General features: G+C 43.1%; 1 protein-coding gene across 1 annotated transcript in view; it reads right to left on the bottom strand.

Moving 5' to 3' along the window:
* LOC109889712 (E3 ubiquitin-protein ligase pellino homolog 1) overlaps nt 1-11009 on the bottom strand; it is a 58041-nt gene extending 47032 nt beyond the window's left edge. Inside the window, exon 1 of the mRNA XM_020481351.2 lies at nt 10689-11009. The gene's annotated coding sequence lies outside the window, so the exon portion shown is untranslated. The remainder of the gene's footprint in view (nt 1-10688) is intronic.
* Nucleotides 11010-15715: the final 4706 nt, after the last annotated feature.

The following is a 15715-nucleotide window of genomic DNA, read 5'->3' as shown; positions in this document are numbered from 1 at the left end:
GCTTCGGTGGCGTACCCGAGCGCTGAGAGAGCACGGTTCCTATCTCAGCCTCGGACGCGTCCACCTCCACTATGAACGCCAAAGAGGGATCCGGATGGGCCAGCAAGGGAACCGAGGTAAACAGAGCCCTCAGGTAACCAAAAGCCCTGTCCGCATCAGCCGACCACTGCAAACGTACCGGGCTCCCCTTCAGCAGTGAGGTAATGGGACCCGCTACCTGACCAAAACCCTGGATAAACCTCCGGTAGTAATTGGCAAACCCTATAAACCGCTGAACCTTGTTTACCGTGGTGGGAGTTGGCCAATTACGCATGGCTGAAATGCGGTCACTCTCCATCTCCACCCCTGAGGTGGAAATGCGATACACTAGGAAGGAGACGGACTGCTGAAAGAACAGGCATTCTCAGCCTTGACATACAGGTCATGCTCCAACAGTCGACCAAGCACCCTGCACACCAGGGACACATGCTCGGTGCGTGCAGCGGAGCATATCAAAATGTCATCGATATACACCATTACACCCTGCCTGTGCAGGTCCCTGAAAATCTCGTCTACAAAGGCTTGGAAGACTGATGGAGCATTCATCAAGAGCATTCATCAACCCGTACGGCATGACGAGGTACTCATAGTGCCCTGAGGTAGTACTGTACGCCGTCTTCCACTCGTCTCCCTCCCGGATACGCACCAGGTTGTAAGCGCTCCTGAGATCCAGTTTGGTGAAGAAGCGCACCCCGTGTATTGACTCAATCGCTGTGGCTATGAGCATTAGCGGGTAACTGTACCTCACAGTGATCTGGTTTAGGCCTCGATAGTCAATACACGGGCGCAGACCTCCCTCCTTCTTCTTCACAAAAAAGTTATTTGAGGAGGCGGGTGAAGTAGAGGACCAAATGAACCCCTGACGCAGGGATTCGGAGACATGTTTCCATAGCCACCGTCTCCGCCTGTGACAGGGGATACTCCTGACTCCTGGGAAGTGCGGCATCTACCAGGAGATTTATCGCACAATCCCCCCGACGATGAGGTGGTAATTGAGTCGCCCTCTTTTTGGAGAAGGCGAGAGCCAAGTCGGAATATTCGGGGGGAATGCACACGGTGGAGACCTGGTCTGGACTTTCCACCGTAGTAGCACCAACGGAAACCCCTAAACACCTCCCCGAGCACTCTCGCGACCACCCCGTGAGAGCCCTCCGTTGTCATGAAACAGTGGGGTCATGACAAGCTAACCAGGGTAGGCCTAGCACCACAGGAAACGCAGTGAAGAAGAGACTAATTCTCTTCTTGTGACCCCCCTGCGTCACCATGCCCAGAGGAGCGGTGGCCTCCCTAATCAACCCTGACCCTAATGGTCGACTGGTGTGAACTGGGAAGGGCATAGCCATTGGAACAATGGGAATCCCTAAACTATGGCCGAATTATCTGTCTATAAAATTCCCAGCTGCTCCTGAATCCACAAGCACCTTATGCGGGGAAAACTCAGGAAAAGTAACATACAGAAACATGTGTGCAAACAGAGGGCTCTGGGTGAGAATGGTGCCGGCTCACCTGGGGTGACGCCAGCGTGCCCTGCCTGCTGCTTCGATCCCCAGAGGAACCAACCCGGCACCAACCGGCAGTGTGACCTCTGCGGCCACAGATGATGCACGAGACGGAACCTCCTCCGGTCTCCCTGAGTGCAGCATGGAACCGACAGACCCCGCTCTGGACGTCTGCGGGTAGCCAGCAGGTTATCCAGCCGAATGGACAGGTCCACCAGCTGGTCGAAGGTGTGCGTGGTGTCCCTGCAGGCCAACTCCCGACGGACGTCCTCGTGCAAACTGCAGCAATAGTGGTCGATCAGGGCCCTGTCGTTCCATCCCGCGCCGGCAGCCAGGGTCCGAAAGTCCATCGCAAACTCCTGGGCGCTCCTTGTCCCCTGCCTCAGATGGAAGAGACGTTCACCCGCCGCTCTACCCTCGGGCGAGTGGTCGAAGAGTGCTATCTCCCTCTCCACACACGGCGTTGGCCCACTCCAGGGCTTTCCCCGAGAGGCACGAGACGAGGGCGGACACCTTCTCACGGCCCGAAGGAGCCGGGTGGACGGTTGCCAGGTAGAGATCCAGCTGCAACAGGAAACCCTGGTGGCGTGCAGCCGTCCCATCGTACTCCCGGGGAAGGGCGAGACGAATCCCACTGGGAATGGGTGCAGGGGGGCCGAGTAGTGGAGACCCCGGCTGTGCTGTTGAAGGCGCTGGAGGAACTCTGTCTCTCACGGTGGTCCATGGTTTGGACGACGCGGTCCATGGCGGCGCCGAGATGGTGGAGCATCGCCGCATGCTCCCGGACGCGCTCCTCGACCCCTATAACAGGGGCACCTGCTCCTGCTGACTCCATATTCGGGTGTGAAATTCTGTAAGAGGTGCGTGACTGGCTGCAGGGAAGTCATGCGCAGGAGAGCAGAAACTGGGTAATAACCAGAGCAGTTTAATATGCAAAACCAACGGCTCCCAGAACAACAAAATATGGGTACAAAATAACCTGTCGCGAACCAGTCAGAGTGCACAAACACTTTACAACAAACAATTTCACACACAGACATGGGGGGAACCGAGGGTTAAATACATGACAAGTAATGTGGGAATGTAAACCAGGTGTGTGGGAAAACAAGACAAAACGAATGGAAAATGAAAGGTGGATCGGCGATGGCTAGAAGACCGGTGACGTCGACCGCCGTACGCCACCCGAACAAGGAGAGTAACTGACTTTGGCGGAAGTCGTGACACTTCTAAAGTTTGTAATTTCCACTTAGACATTTCATTAATGGCCGATTAATTAGGGCCGATTTCAAGTTTTCATAAAAATTGGAAATCGGTATTTTTGGGCGCCGATTTGCCGATTTAAAAAGAAAGAAAAAATGAAAAAAATGTATACCTTTATTTAACTAGGCAAGTCAGTTAAGAACACATTCTTATTTTCAATGACGGCCTAGGAACGGTGGGTTAACTGCCTCGTTCAGGGCCAGAACGACTTGTCACCTTGTCAGCTCGGAGGATCCAATCTTGCAACCTTACAGTTAACTAGTCCAACACAATAACGACCTGCCTCTCTCTCGTTGCATTCCACAAGGAGACTGCCTGTTACGCGAATGCAGTAAGCCAAGGTAAGTTGCTAGCTAGCATTAAACTTATACAAAAACAATCAATCAATCATTTTTTTTACCAGGCAAGTCAGTTAATTAAGAACAAACTCTTATTTTCAATGACGGCCTAGGAACAGTGGATTAACTGCCTGTTCAGGGGGAGAACGACAGATTTGTACGTTGTCAGCTCAGGGGTTTGAACTCACAACCTTCCGGTTACTAGTCCAACGCTCTAACCACTAGGCTACCCTGCCACCCCTCATAATCATGAGTTAACTACACATGGTTGATGATATTACTAGATATTATCTAGTGTGTCCTGTGTTGCATATAATCTAACTGAGCATACAAGCATACAAGTATCTAAGTATCTGACTGAGCGGTGGTAGGCAGTAGCAGGTGCGTAAACATTCATTCAAACAGCACTTTCGTGCGTTTTGCCAGCAGCTCTTCGTTGTGCGTCAAGCATTGCGCTGTTTATGACTTCAAGCCTATCAACTCCCGAGATTAAGCTGGTGTAACCGATGTGAAATGGCTAGCTAGTTAGCGGGGTACGTGCTAATAGCGTTTCAAATGTCACTCGCTCTGAGACTTGGAGTGGTTGTTTACCTTGCTCTGCATGGGTAACGCTGCTTCGAGGGTGGCTGTTGTCATTGTGTTCCTGGTTCAAGCCCAGGTAGGAGCGAGGAGAGGGACAGAAGCTATACTGTTACACTGGCAATACGAACGTGCCTATAAGAACATCCAATAGTCAAAGGTTAATGAAATACAAATGGTATAGAGAGAAATAGTCCTATAATTCCTATAATAACTACAACCTAAAACTTCTTACCTGGGAATATTGAAGACTCATGTTAAAAGGAACCACCAGCTTTGACATGTTCTCATGTTCTGAGCAAGGACCTTAAACATTAGCTTTCTTACATGGCACGTATTGCACTTTTACTTTCTTCTCCAACACTTTGTTTTTGCATTATTTAAACCAAATTGAACATGTTTCATTATTTATTTGAGGCTAAATAGATTTTATAGTTCCAGCCGGAACTGGGAACAATCATTCAGTATTGTTGTAATTGTCATTATTGCAAATACTTATTTTTTTTAATCGGCCGGTAAATCGGTATCGGCTTTTTTTGGTCCTCCAATAATTGGTATCGGTATCGGCGTTGAAAAATCATAATCGGTCGACCTCTAGTTTCTTTGGTCTTATTTTGGACCTAAGCTTGTCGACTGCCTTCCCACCTTTGGAACAACAACTCCCATTTTAAGGGTGGAGACGTGCATCTCCTCATTATATACAAATCTCTGGTTTAAATGGGAAGGTGCACACAGCACAGAGGAGCGAAGGAGACCAAAAATACATGCGAACCAGCGGACATAAACACATATAAAAAATACAAAAATAACAAAACCTTGATTCTTGCGGTATAGGCATTTTGAATATCCCGCAAAAACATACATTTGAATTAATTCTATATAATGTATCTACCACCAAGGCAATGAGGCATAGCTCAGCTGGCTCTGTAGGTAGATCACATCAGCCTACAAATTGTGTGTTGCAGCGACTATACTACTCTTAGTCAGCCGGAACTGGGAACATTCACACACCTTTGCACCCTACAAAGACTCCATTAGAGTAGGTTTTCGATATCATTTCGAAAGACAGAGAACACACACATCTCTGACAAGATGTATTGTTAAGGTCCCAACAGGTTAGCAGATAAATGAGAGCTGATGCCAAGTCTTCTTGAGAAGAAACACCCTGCAATTCAGTCACATTTCTATATTCGCTGTCCATGAATAAAGCCAGTTAACTGCAGAGGACAGAGGCCCATTCACTGGCCTGTAACTAGATAATGGAAGAGCTTTGCAGCAATAGCACAGAGAACCACCCTCTCCCAAGACAAGGAGGACGACTTTTAAAGTGATTTCACTCCTCTGCAGTAACAAGGACACTGTTGTTGCACCCCTTTCATTCCTCTGGTGACAGAAGTAACAGCCTCCGGTCTGACTGGGCGGTGAATCATTTTTAACCGCACGACAGGGAGTCGGGGGGCGCGATTTGGTGTCAGACTGGCTTCACACAGAGAAAACGCGAAACAGCTTCTATGCTTGGTGGTAGTACATAGAGTGAGGCATTATATGACAATAAAGAATACTAACTGCACATCAACAAGTGCTGTAGCTAATTCTGCGAAGCCTTGATTAGCTTTGAGAAACCGAATTATGTAATCAGTACTGTATTGTGCTTTTCACCCAGGAGAAGGAGGGAGGTTAAAGGAGTAAAGACAGGAGTTTAAACCCAGCTAACGTTAGAGCTGGCACAATTATTGTGTAATCGTGCAACCAACAATTATGGACAACAGTGAACTAATAAAAATAATTGTGATAATCAGCCTAATACATTAATTTTAGGAGAAGGGCGATTCAACTTTATATTCAAGTAGATATAGTTTACCCAATAGCATTTTTTTTTTACATGACTTAGGCTAAGTTGGTGATCATTTTACGAGCAGAACAGCACGGTCATGAGGAGAAGCTTCACTTCCACTTCCAAGTGGTGAAAACCATTCGTTTTTGAGACAGGGGTGTCACCAAAGCTGTGTAGTATTTATTAGGTATGTCGTAGCTCATTTCCAAAGACGCATTATGATGCATTACAAGCTCAATTTTGTTCATACAAAAATCACAATTATGAAATAACCGTGGCCATTTGCATGAGAATTCTTCCTTACTCAAAATACCATAGGCACCACAGCCCTAGCTAACGTGCTTATTTGTAGATTTTAGGTGTGTTGTTAAAACAATGCACAACTGTTCAATAATTTTGATGTTAAATAGATGACTAATACCACACTAAATAAAATATGGTCTGTTCAGAAAAAACTTTGGAAATTGTTAATGATTTCCTTATTGTAGCAAATGTAATACGGTATATGCATTCAATGTTTATGTATTCCTATTGGTTGGTTTAATTTACATAACAATAAGATGATATGCCATTGGTCATGCTTGCAGATAGCGGGAGATCGTGAATGAAATTCTACTATATTCTATTTTCATATTTACAATGTGTATATATTAGAGGTCGACCGATTAATCAGAATGGACGATTAATTTGGGCTGATTTCAAGTTTTCATAACAATCGGTAATCTGCATTTTTGGACACCGATCATGGCCGATTACATTGCACTCCACAAGGAGACTGGCAGGCTGACTACCTGTTATGCGAGTGCAGCAAGGAGCCATGGTAAGGTGCTAGCTAGCATTAAACGTATCTTATAAAAAACAATCAATCTTAACATAATCACTAGTTAACTACACATGGTTGATGATATTACTAGTTCATCTAGCTGTCCTGCGTTGCATATAATTGATGCGGTGCCTGCTAATTTATCATTGAATCACAGCCTACTTCGCCAAATGGGTGATTTAACAAGTGCTTTTGCGAAAAAAGCACTGTCGTTGCACCAATGTGTACCTAACCATAAACATCTACGCCTTTCTTAAAATCAATACACAAGTATATATTTTTAAACCTGCATATTTAGTGTCACGCAAGAGAAGTGACACAATTTCCCTAGTTTAATATCGCCTGCTAACATGATCATCGGCTTTGTTTGGTCCTCCAATAATCGGTATCGGAAAATCATAATCGGTCGACCTCTAGTATATATATATAAAAGTTTTCTAGCAGGCGAGATGTAACGCTGGCATTAGCCTCCTGCTAATTCAGAGTTATTTCCATGCTAACAGACGAATCACGAAACTACAGCCATCAACATACTGTTGTTCTGCACATGTTGTCCTGTGCTTCCTCGTGTCTATCGTCAGGTACTTACATTTAATGTATTTTGTACTATTTTTGTCATTGTTATGATGTTTGATTACAAAATACCCAGTACATACTGTGTCAGCCTAACAAGACTTTTAGGACTTTAACGTAACCCTGTTTACAGAGGTCATAGGTGCCATTTTCCACAATCCAATAAAGAGGGTTGCTTTTGGCTGTAGGTGGCCATTTCATAGGCACCCATCTCTATAAGGAGATTATCAAGGGAAGGACAAAGTCTGATCCAAACATGGCACCTCATAAAAAGGGTTAGACTGCAGGCTAATAAGCTTATGGCTGGCTTAGAGAGAGAGAGACAGCGAGAGAGAGAGAGAGAGAGAGAGAGAGAGAGAGAGAATTTCAAAATAATTTAATACAGTCAAAGTTTATTCTTCTTTATTAACGTCATTAACAATGGGGGGTAAGGGAGATGTCATCATGTCAGTTTAAAATGGAGTCCAATGGTGACATAACCCCAGGAGTCTGACTTTTGAGGTAGCAGATGTAGGGTGGCAGTTTACATTTCAAACACTTTGAATTATTCATTGAGGTAAAACACAGACTACCCTGAAAGGCAAATAAATAATTGTTTAAAAAGAAATAAGTATACCGTGTTGTGCCTAGAATGCATCTTCCTCAGAGAGTGAAGATGGTCTTCTGAAATTCAAACTAAAAAAGCTAGGCTACATCTGTCAACTACTGGTGTCATCCTCATACAAGGTACCGATTTAGCTATAGGTAAGGATAACGTCCATTTGCTTATGAGCAGCAATGTCACAGAGAACACATGTCATTATACTATCATACAAATTCAAGACAGAAAGTCATCACTTTTATTTGTTTTTCCCCATTCTCCAACCATCAGTCAGATGAATGGTGAAAAATCGAATCAAATCAAATGTATTTGTCACATACACATGGTTAGTAGATGTTAATGCGAGTGTAGCAAAATGCTTGTGCTTCTAGTTCCGACAATGCAGTAATAACCAACGAGTAATCTAACCTAACAATTCCAAAACTACTACCTTATACACACAAGTGTAAAGGGATAAAGAATATGTACATAAAGATATATGAATGAGTGATGGTACAGAACAGCATAGGCAAGATGCAGTAGATGGTATCGAGTACAGTATATACATATGAGATGAGTAATGTAGGGTATGTAAACAAAGTGGCATAGTTTAAAGTGGCTAGTGATACATGTATTACATAAAGATGCAGTAGATGATATAGAGTACAGTATATACATATACATATGAGATGAGTAATGTAGGGTATGTAAACATTATATTAAGTAGGGAGGTAATCATGGGCAAAACAAAAGTTCCCAAGCAAATGTGTTTCCCCTATAGCGTTGAAGCAAAATCAGCCAGGTAGGCAACCTCTCCAAGTTCATGGAGAACAAGAAAATTAGGATGCATCCCAAATGGCATCCTATTTGCTATATAGTGTACTACTTTTGACCTGCACTAATGGGCCCCGGGTCAAAAGTAGTGCACTACATAGGGAATAGGGTGCCATTTTGGACGCAGGTCAAAAGTGGTGCACTACTACATAGGGAATAGAGTGCCCTTTTGGACGCAATCCTGCGAGAGATAAGAGGCGGTGGCTTGTAGGTGCCCATGATTGGATCTTTCAAACACATCAAGTCGATCTTGATAACAGGAGAGGAATGAAGGAGGGGCGTAAGCAGAAAAAGGAATGTGGAGAGGAGAGGACTGGATAGGACCAATTAAAATAGCCTTTATGTCTTTCTGTCCAGTCAGGAAAAAGGGAAGAAAGGGCTCTTTCCAGGAATGACTTTCATTAATTGACTTTACCACAGAGGCAGATCTCCAAGTACTTTCATTAATTTACTTTACCACAGAGGCAGATCTCCAAGTACTTTCATTAATAGACTTTACCACAGAGGCAGATCTCCAAGTACTTTCATTAATAGACTTTACCACAGAGGCAGATCTCCAAGTACTTTCATTAATTGACTTTACCACAGAGGCAGATCTCCAAGTACTTTCATTAATTGACTTTACCACAGAGGCAGATCTCCAAGTTAGAAAGATTTACAGGCTAGGTGGCGAGTTGTTTAATGTTTTGTCTATTCATTCACTCTCTGTTCAAAATAGATCAGTCACACAAGTTCCAACCTAAACATGAACCAATGTCATGAGAATGGTGAGCATGTAAGGGCCCTTGACAGGAAATGTAGGCTAAAATACCATTATAAGCCATGCTTGCACAACACTACACAAACATAGGCCTAAATGTTGGTCATGGCACACCCAATGTTGCTGTTGTTAACATGATACAGCCTATGAATTACTTAGTAACTTTGTGGCTATGTGTAATAAACCATAAGTTACATGTTTTTAGTATGTGTCCCAGGGTTGATGTTAACTAATTGTGTTTCTCTACCCTTTAGCGACTTCAGAGTCACAGAACCCAACGTGATCCTCACAAACGGCAGGCTCTGAACGCTCCATCCATGTTCAGCCTCAGCAACCTTCGGTGACCCCACATTTGTTTTTCTTCCCGAATCAAGGCATGAAACACACACCCATCCTTAGGGCTTTTCGCCCCAAACAAATGGACTTGCATAACTGATCCCAGCACAACCTGTTGACATACCAGGGGTGAGTCCGAAAAGCATCTTATCTGGGAGGTTGGAGTCGAGTAGGGAGACAGGCCTGATTAAATAAAGGAAACGGATCCAGCCCATTTCAGGAATGGAAACTCTGGTGAGAGTGATATGATGGTGTTATTTTTAAACTCTCCCAAGCATCCACAGATGATGTAGTCCACTACTGAGGAATATAGTCAGACGACAGTATGATGATGCAAAGCCAGTTTTCTAAGACAGCACAATCATGAATCAACTGTGCTTATAATAGACTGGAGGGGCAAATGGAATGTCAAAGTATAGACAGTTGGCAACTAACTGCCCTACCATACTCAGATGACAGTTTGAATCGAAGCCAGTTTCTCTTCAAATAAGCCTAACCTTATATAGAGAAGGGTCAAAGGGTATTCCGAAGTAAAGACAGTATATGCTACACACAAACACAGCTCTATTATGATAGGGACAGCAATGAATATGACTGGACAGTTGAGCAAACGAGCCCGAATTTGGGGGAACAAAAGAGGGAATCACGAGGCCAGATGCTCGAGCAAGATGATGCATGCAAATCAGTTTATGTTGTGGGAACAATAGCCCCCAGCTGGGCTTTCTCTGTGCGGGCCAAACCTGCTTGTCAACCACACGAGGGAAAGAGAGACCCTTCATTGTGCACAACCAGTAACGTAATATACATACTTCAAAAGTGCCATAGACATTTCATTACACATACCCTACCTCTCTCTTAATAGTTAAATGGGTAACGTTAGGTAGGCTACTTGGTTTTCCATGTGTGAATGATGACAATGGGCTATAAACCAACATCATTTTAGGGTTTTCTTACTGCTGGAAAATGTTGTCATTGTTTGGTTTCTGTGCCATGAATAGACTAACCTGAAAGTAAAAAGTGATACGTTGTAGGCTAGGCCTACTAAGGGGAACGTTAATAGTCGACAACAGAAAAAACGTGTAAAAGGTGTGCAACAATTAACGTTAGGCTACAATTTTATATTGTGCTGATGATGACAATAACTTTCCCCTGGGTAGCCAAGCAAATTGCAGTAAAACAACACGTCAGCTACATCAAATAAAGCACATTGTATGTGTTGCAAACTCGCCTTACCTAATGATAATCCGACAGCATCATCTGGACTTTCCCGATATTCGCTCGAAATCCAATTTGAATGCTCCAGTTGAAAAAAAGGAAGGATGAAAGGAAAGCGATTCTGTCCGTGCTGACCTAAACACCGAATTGTCGAGTCATTTTTACATTCACCTGCTAATATATGAATGTTTATAACGTTGTTATATGCTGTCCAACTATTTTCGCTCTAATGTGCTGGTAAACGGACTCAGTGTAGGACAATACTAGAGTGAGTAATCTTTACAATCGCGTCTTTGCTCCAGTCTGCTCGTGCTCACATGAAGTTACGTCATGAGACGCGTCGAAACGTACCATGGGCCTTGTAGTTGTAGCCTAGTCTACTGGAAATACCACACTGCACGTACGTACACACGCACGCACGCACGCACACACACACACACACACACACACACACACACACACACACACACACACACACACACACACACACACACACACACACACACACACACACACACACACACACACACACACACAGTCTTGTACAACTAACCTTGTGGGGACACACAAGTCCAATTTTCCAAACCCCCTCACCCTAACGCTAACCCTTACCATAACCTTAACCCTAAACCTAACCTTAACCCGAAAATCTAACCCTAACCCTGAACTAACCCTAGCTCCTAACCCTAAACCTAATTCTAACCCTAACACGAATTCTAACCTTAACCCTAAACCCCCTAGAGATAGCATTTAACCTTGTGGGGACCAACGAAATGGGGACCAAGTCAATTGTTCGTCTGTCAATGTGTGTGTGTTTGTGTGTGTGTGTGTGAGAGAGAGAGAGAGAGAGAGAGAGAGAGAGAGAGAGAGAGAGAGAGAGAGAGAGAGAGAGAGAGAGAGAGAGAGAGGGGGGGGGGGGGGGGGGGGGGGGGGGAGAGAGGGGGGGGGAGAGAGAGAGAGAGAGAGAGAGAGAGAGAGAGAGAGAGAGAGAGAGAGAGAGAGAGAGAGAGAGAAAAATACTAAAATAATCCCTCTTCTGCAAGACAGGACTCCTCCATACAGTGACTTTTAAATAACCTATTAGTTCACAATTTCTTGGTTTGCCTCTGCATTTCATTGGGGGAAAATGGTAGGTCTTCTTCACTCTTGCTTGCTTGTCTTTGCACAGATGTATTCCTGCTTCAATATCTGGAATTTGTCCCATGCTTTCAAAGAGCTCTTCACACCATACTGCCGAAAACCTGAGGGCCATTTTTTTCCTTCAGCAATGAAACACACATCAACATAGCAACAGCACTGCATTTGGTTCTTAAGAGTTCAGCAGGAGCATAGGGTGCAGCGAATGCTGTGCTAATACTGGCAAATATTACATTTCCAAACCACTAAATGATTGTATGCCTGACCTGTAAGCTGTTGTTATGCAGTCATGGAGACTGTAACCATGAACACTGATATGTTTACATAATGTTTTAAATACCACAAACTTGGAAGGCGTATTTGGGAAAAAGGTTATTTTAGGCTTAGGGGTTAGGTTTAGGGTTAGGATTAGAATTGGGGCAAAAATTTGGTTTAGTGTTAGGGGTTATGTTTAGGGTAAGGAGCTAGGGTTAGGGTAAATGTTTAGGGTTAGGGTAAAGGTTAGGGTAAAGGAAAATTTGGAATGGAACTCAATTGTTGGTTGGTCGGTCCCCAAAAAGTCTTCACAATTATAGTAATACTCTGCTGTGTGTGTGATTGTGTGTATGTGTGTGTGTGTGTGCTTGTGCACGTGTGTGTGTGTGTGTGTGTGTGTGTGTGTGTGTGTGTGTGTGTGTGTGTGTGTGTGTGTGTGTGTGTGTGTGTGTGTGTGTGTGTGTTGTGTGTGTGTGTGCATATGTGTGCATATGTGTGCATTTGAGAGAGAGAGAGAAAGAAAGAGAGAGAAACCAGGATAAATACGTTATCCTTGTGCTTGAGTACATAGATAATAGCTGTACATGTATATAATAACAGCATATGTAAAATGAGGTGAAATAAGTGAATTCACCACTGCAGTCCACTCTCAAATGAAACAGTTGAGTGAATAGGGGTGGGATATGACAAGCTGAGACAATACATAAGCGCAAGCGTCGGTTTCTGCATTGTCATTGCCAATGAATCAATGCCTGCCCTCTCAATAACCTTTCCATACGGGTGTGTGTGTGGGTTGGAGCTTTAATATGTAGCTGATGATAGCTGAGTCATGGTTAGCTGTGGTGTGTGAATAAGTCTCTGTATCGTACTTGAACTGAATAAGACTTAGGTTTGATTATCTGTTCTGCATTTCCAATACCTTCTGTTTTCCCTCTAACACTCATTTCATTGTTGGGTAAGAAGATTACAATAATGTTCCCAATACTACATTTTACCAGACAAGAACAAGGCAGTCTGTAGGCATTTGCCTTATGAAATGTGTCAAGCAGTGCAGTAAGTGAAATACACAGTATTCCTTTTACCTAGCAATAACAGTAAAACCATCACAACCTATGACAGCAATATCATCACTACATGTACAATGATAGTGTTTACAGAATTCTCAGAAAATGTATTCAATTTTATTTGACAAAGAACCAAAGGGCTATATATGCCATATAAGGTCAAATGTTGGGAATATCTCACTAATATCTCTTTTCATCCAGATGTTTTTTCACAGCTCTCTCAATCTTTTTTTCTTTCTTTTTTTTCTCTTCTACGTCCCTCCTCTTTCTCCTTATCTTTCCATCTCTCTCTCTACCAGCCAGGTGCTAGTGTAATCGGATACGTTCTCTGAGTGTGGCAACGATGACACGGCTGGTTTCCAGGTCACTGTGGGACCAGAGGCCATAGACAATGTGATGTGAGGAGAAAAGGGGTGGGCGTGGGTAGCAGTTATAGTGGTAGTGTATCAAATAAGATCATTACAAGAGTGAATAGTGGAGAGGGCAAGTAAGATTAAAGATTTGTCTGTCTATCTGTCCTGTGTCCATATATCTGTGCAATGTCTGATTGGTGTGCTTTTCCAATAGAAACCAACCCTTAATTGTTATAACCCCAAAAGTTTTGGCACATGGCGTCGTCACATTTCTTGGACTGAACAGGATCTGTTGAGGTGCAATGAAATGCACATACAGTAAGTACATGATTCATGGGCTCCATGTGTGAACTCAGATGGCAGACCCACACTGAGTAAGTTGTGCCATCTAGTGTTAATTTTGTAAATACATGGACATACATTGGGTATATACATTGAGTGTACAAAATATTAGGGACACCTGCTCTTTCCATGACAGACTGACCAGGGGAATTCAGATGAAGGATATGATCACTTTTTAAATTCACTTTAATCAGTGTAGATGAAGGTGAGGAGGCAGGTTAAATAAGGGGTTTTACGCCTTGAGACAATTGAGACATGGATTGCATATGTGTGCCATTCAAAGGGTGAACAGGCAAGACTAAATATTTTTAAGTGCCTTTGAAAAGGGTATGGTAGTAGGTGCCAAGTGCCTCTTGAAGCTAGGGGACACTATTTTTATGTTTGGAAAAATAATGTTCCCAAAGTAAACGGCCTATTTCTCAGGACCAGATGCTAGAATATGCATATAATTGACAGCTTGGGATAGAAAACACTCTAAAGTTTCCAAAACTGTCAAGATATTGACTGTGAGTATAACAGAAAGGATATTGCAGGCGAAACCCTGAGAAAAATCAAACCAGGAAGTGGCTCCTATTTTGAAAACTCCATGTTCCATAGCCTCCCATTGCTCCATTTAAAGGGGTATCAACCATATTCCTTTTCCTATGGCTTCCTCAAGGTGTCAACAGTCTTCAGACATAGTTTCAGGCTTTTATTTTGAAGAACGACCACATTGTGTAAGTGGATCGGTGGGGGCTCTCAGAGTGAGTTGTGCGCAAAAGAGAAAGGCGGCCATTGTTACTCCCGATCCTAATGAAAAGCCAACTGTCCCGGTTGATATTTTATCGAATAGATATTTGAAGAAAAAAAATGAGGATTGATTATAAAAAACATTTGACATGTTTATGTGGACATTATGGATATAATTTGGAATTTTTGTCTGCGTTGTCGTGACCGCTCTTTCCGGTGGATTCCTGGGCATAACGCACCAAACTAACGGAGGTATTTGGATATAAAAAATATCTTTATGGAACAAAAGGAACATTTGTTGTCTAACTGGGAGTCTCGTGAGTGAAAACATCTGAAGATCATCAAAGGTAAATTATTCATTTGATTGCTTTTCTGATTTTCGTGACCAAGTTGCCTGATGCTAAGTGTACTTATTGATTTGTTGAGCGATCGATAAACTTACACAAACGCTTGTATTGCTTTCGCTGTAAAGCATAATTTCAAAATCTGAGACGACAGGTGGATTAACAAAAGACTAAGCTGTGTTATGCAATATTGCACTTGTGATTTCATGAATATTTATATTTTCTAGTAATATTATTTGACTGTGGCGCTATGCTATTCAGCGTTGCTGATGACAATTATCCCGGATCCGGTATGGGTGGTTCAGAGAGGTTAAAGAAGGGTTTTTAAGCCTTGAGACAATTGAGACATGGATTGCGTATGTGTGCCATTCAAAGGGTGAACAGGCAAGACTAAATATTTAAGTGCCTTTGAACAGGGTATGGTAGTAGGTGCCAGGTGCACCGGTTTTGGTATTTTGATATTTTATTACGATCCACATTAGCTGTTGCAAAAGCAGCAGCTACTCTTACTGGGGTCCACAAAAAACATGAAACATAATACAGAATGATATAATACAGAAAATCATTAGACAAGAACAGCTCAAGGACAGAACTACATACATTTTTAAGAAGGCACATTTAGCCTACATATGAATGAATACACACAAACTATCTAGGTCAAATAAGGGAGAGGCGTTGTGCTGCGATGTGTTGCTTTATATGTTTTTTGAAACCAGGTTTGCTGTTTATTTTAGCAATATGAGATGGAAGGAAGTTCCATGCAATAAGGGCTCTATATAATACTGTACGTTTTCTTGAATTTATTCTGGATTTGGGGACTA

Source organism: Oncorhynchus kisutch, linkage group LG1 (genome assembly GCF_002021735.2).
Source record: "Oncorhynchus kisutch isolate 150728-3 linkage group LG1, Okis_V2, whole genome shotgun sequence".
NCBI classification, from domain to species: domain Eukaryota; kingdom Metazoa; phylum Chordata; class Actinopteri; order Salmoniformes; family Salmonidae; genus Oncorhynchus; species Oncorhynchus kisutch.
This window is presented reverse-complemented; position numbering and strand designations above follow the sequence as displayed.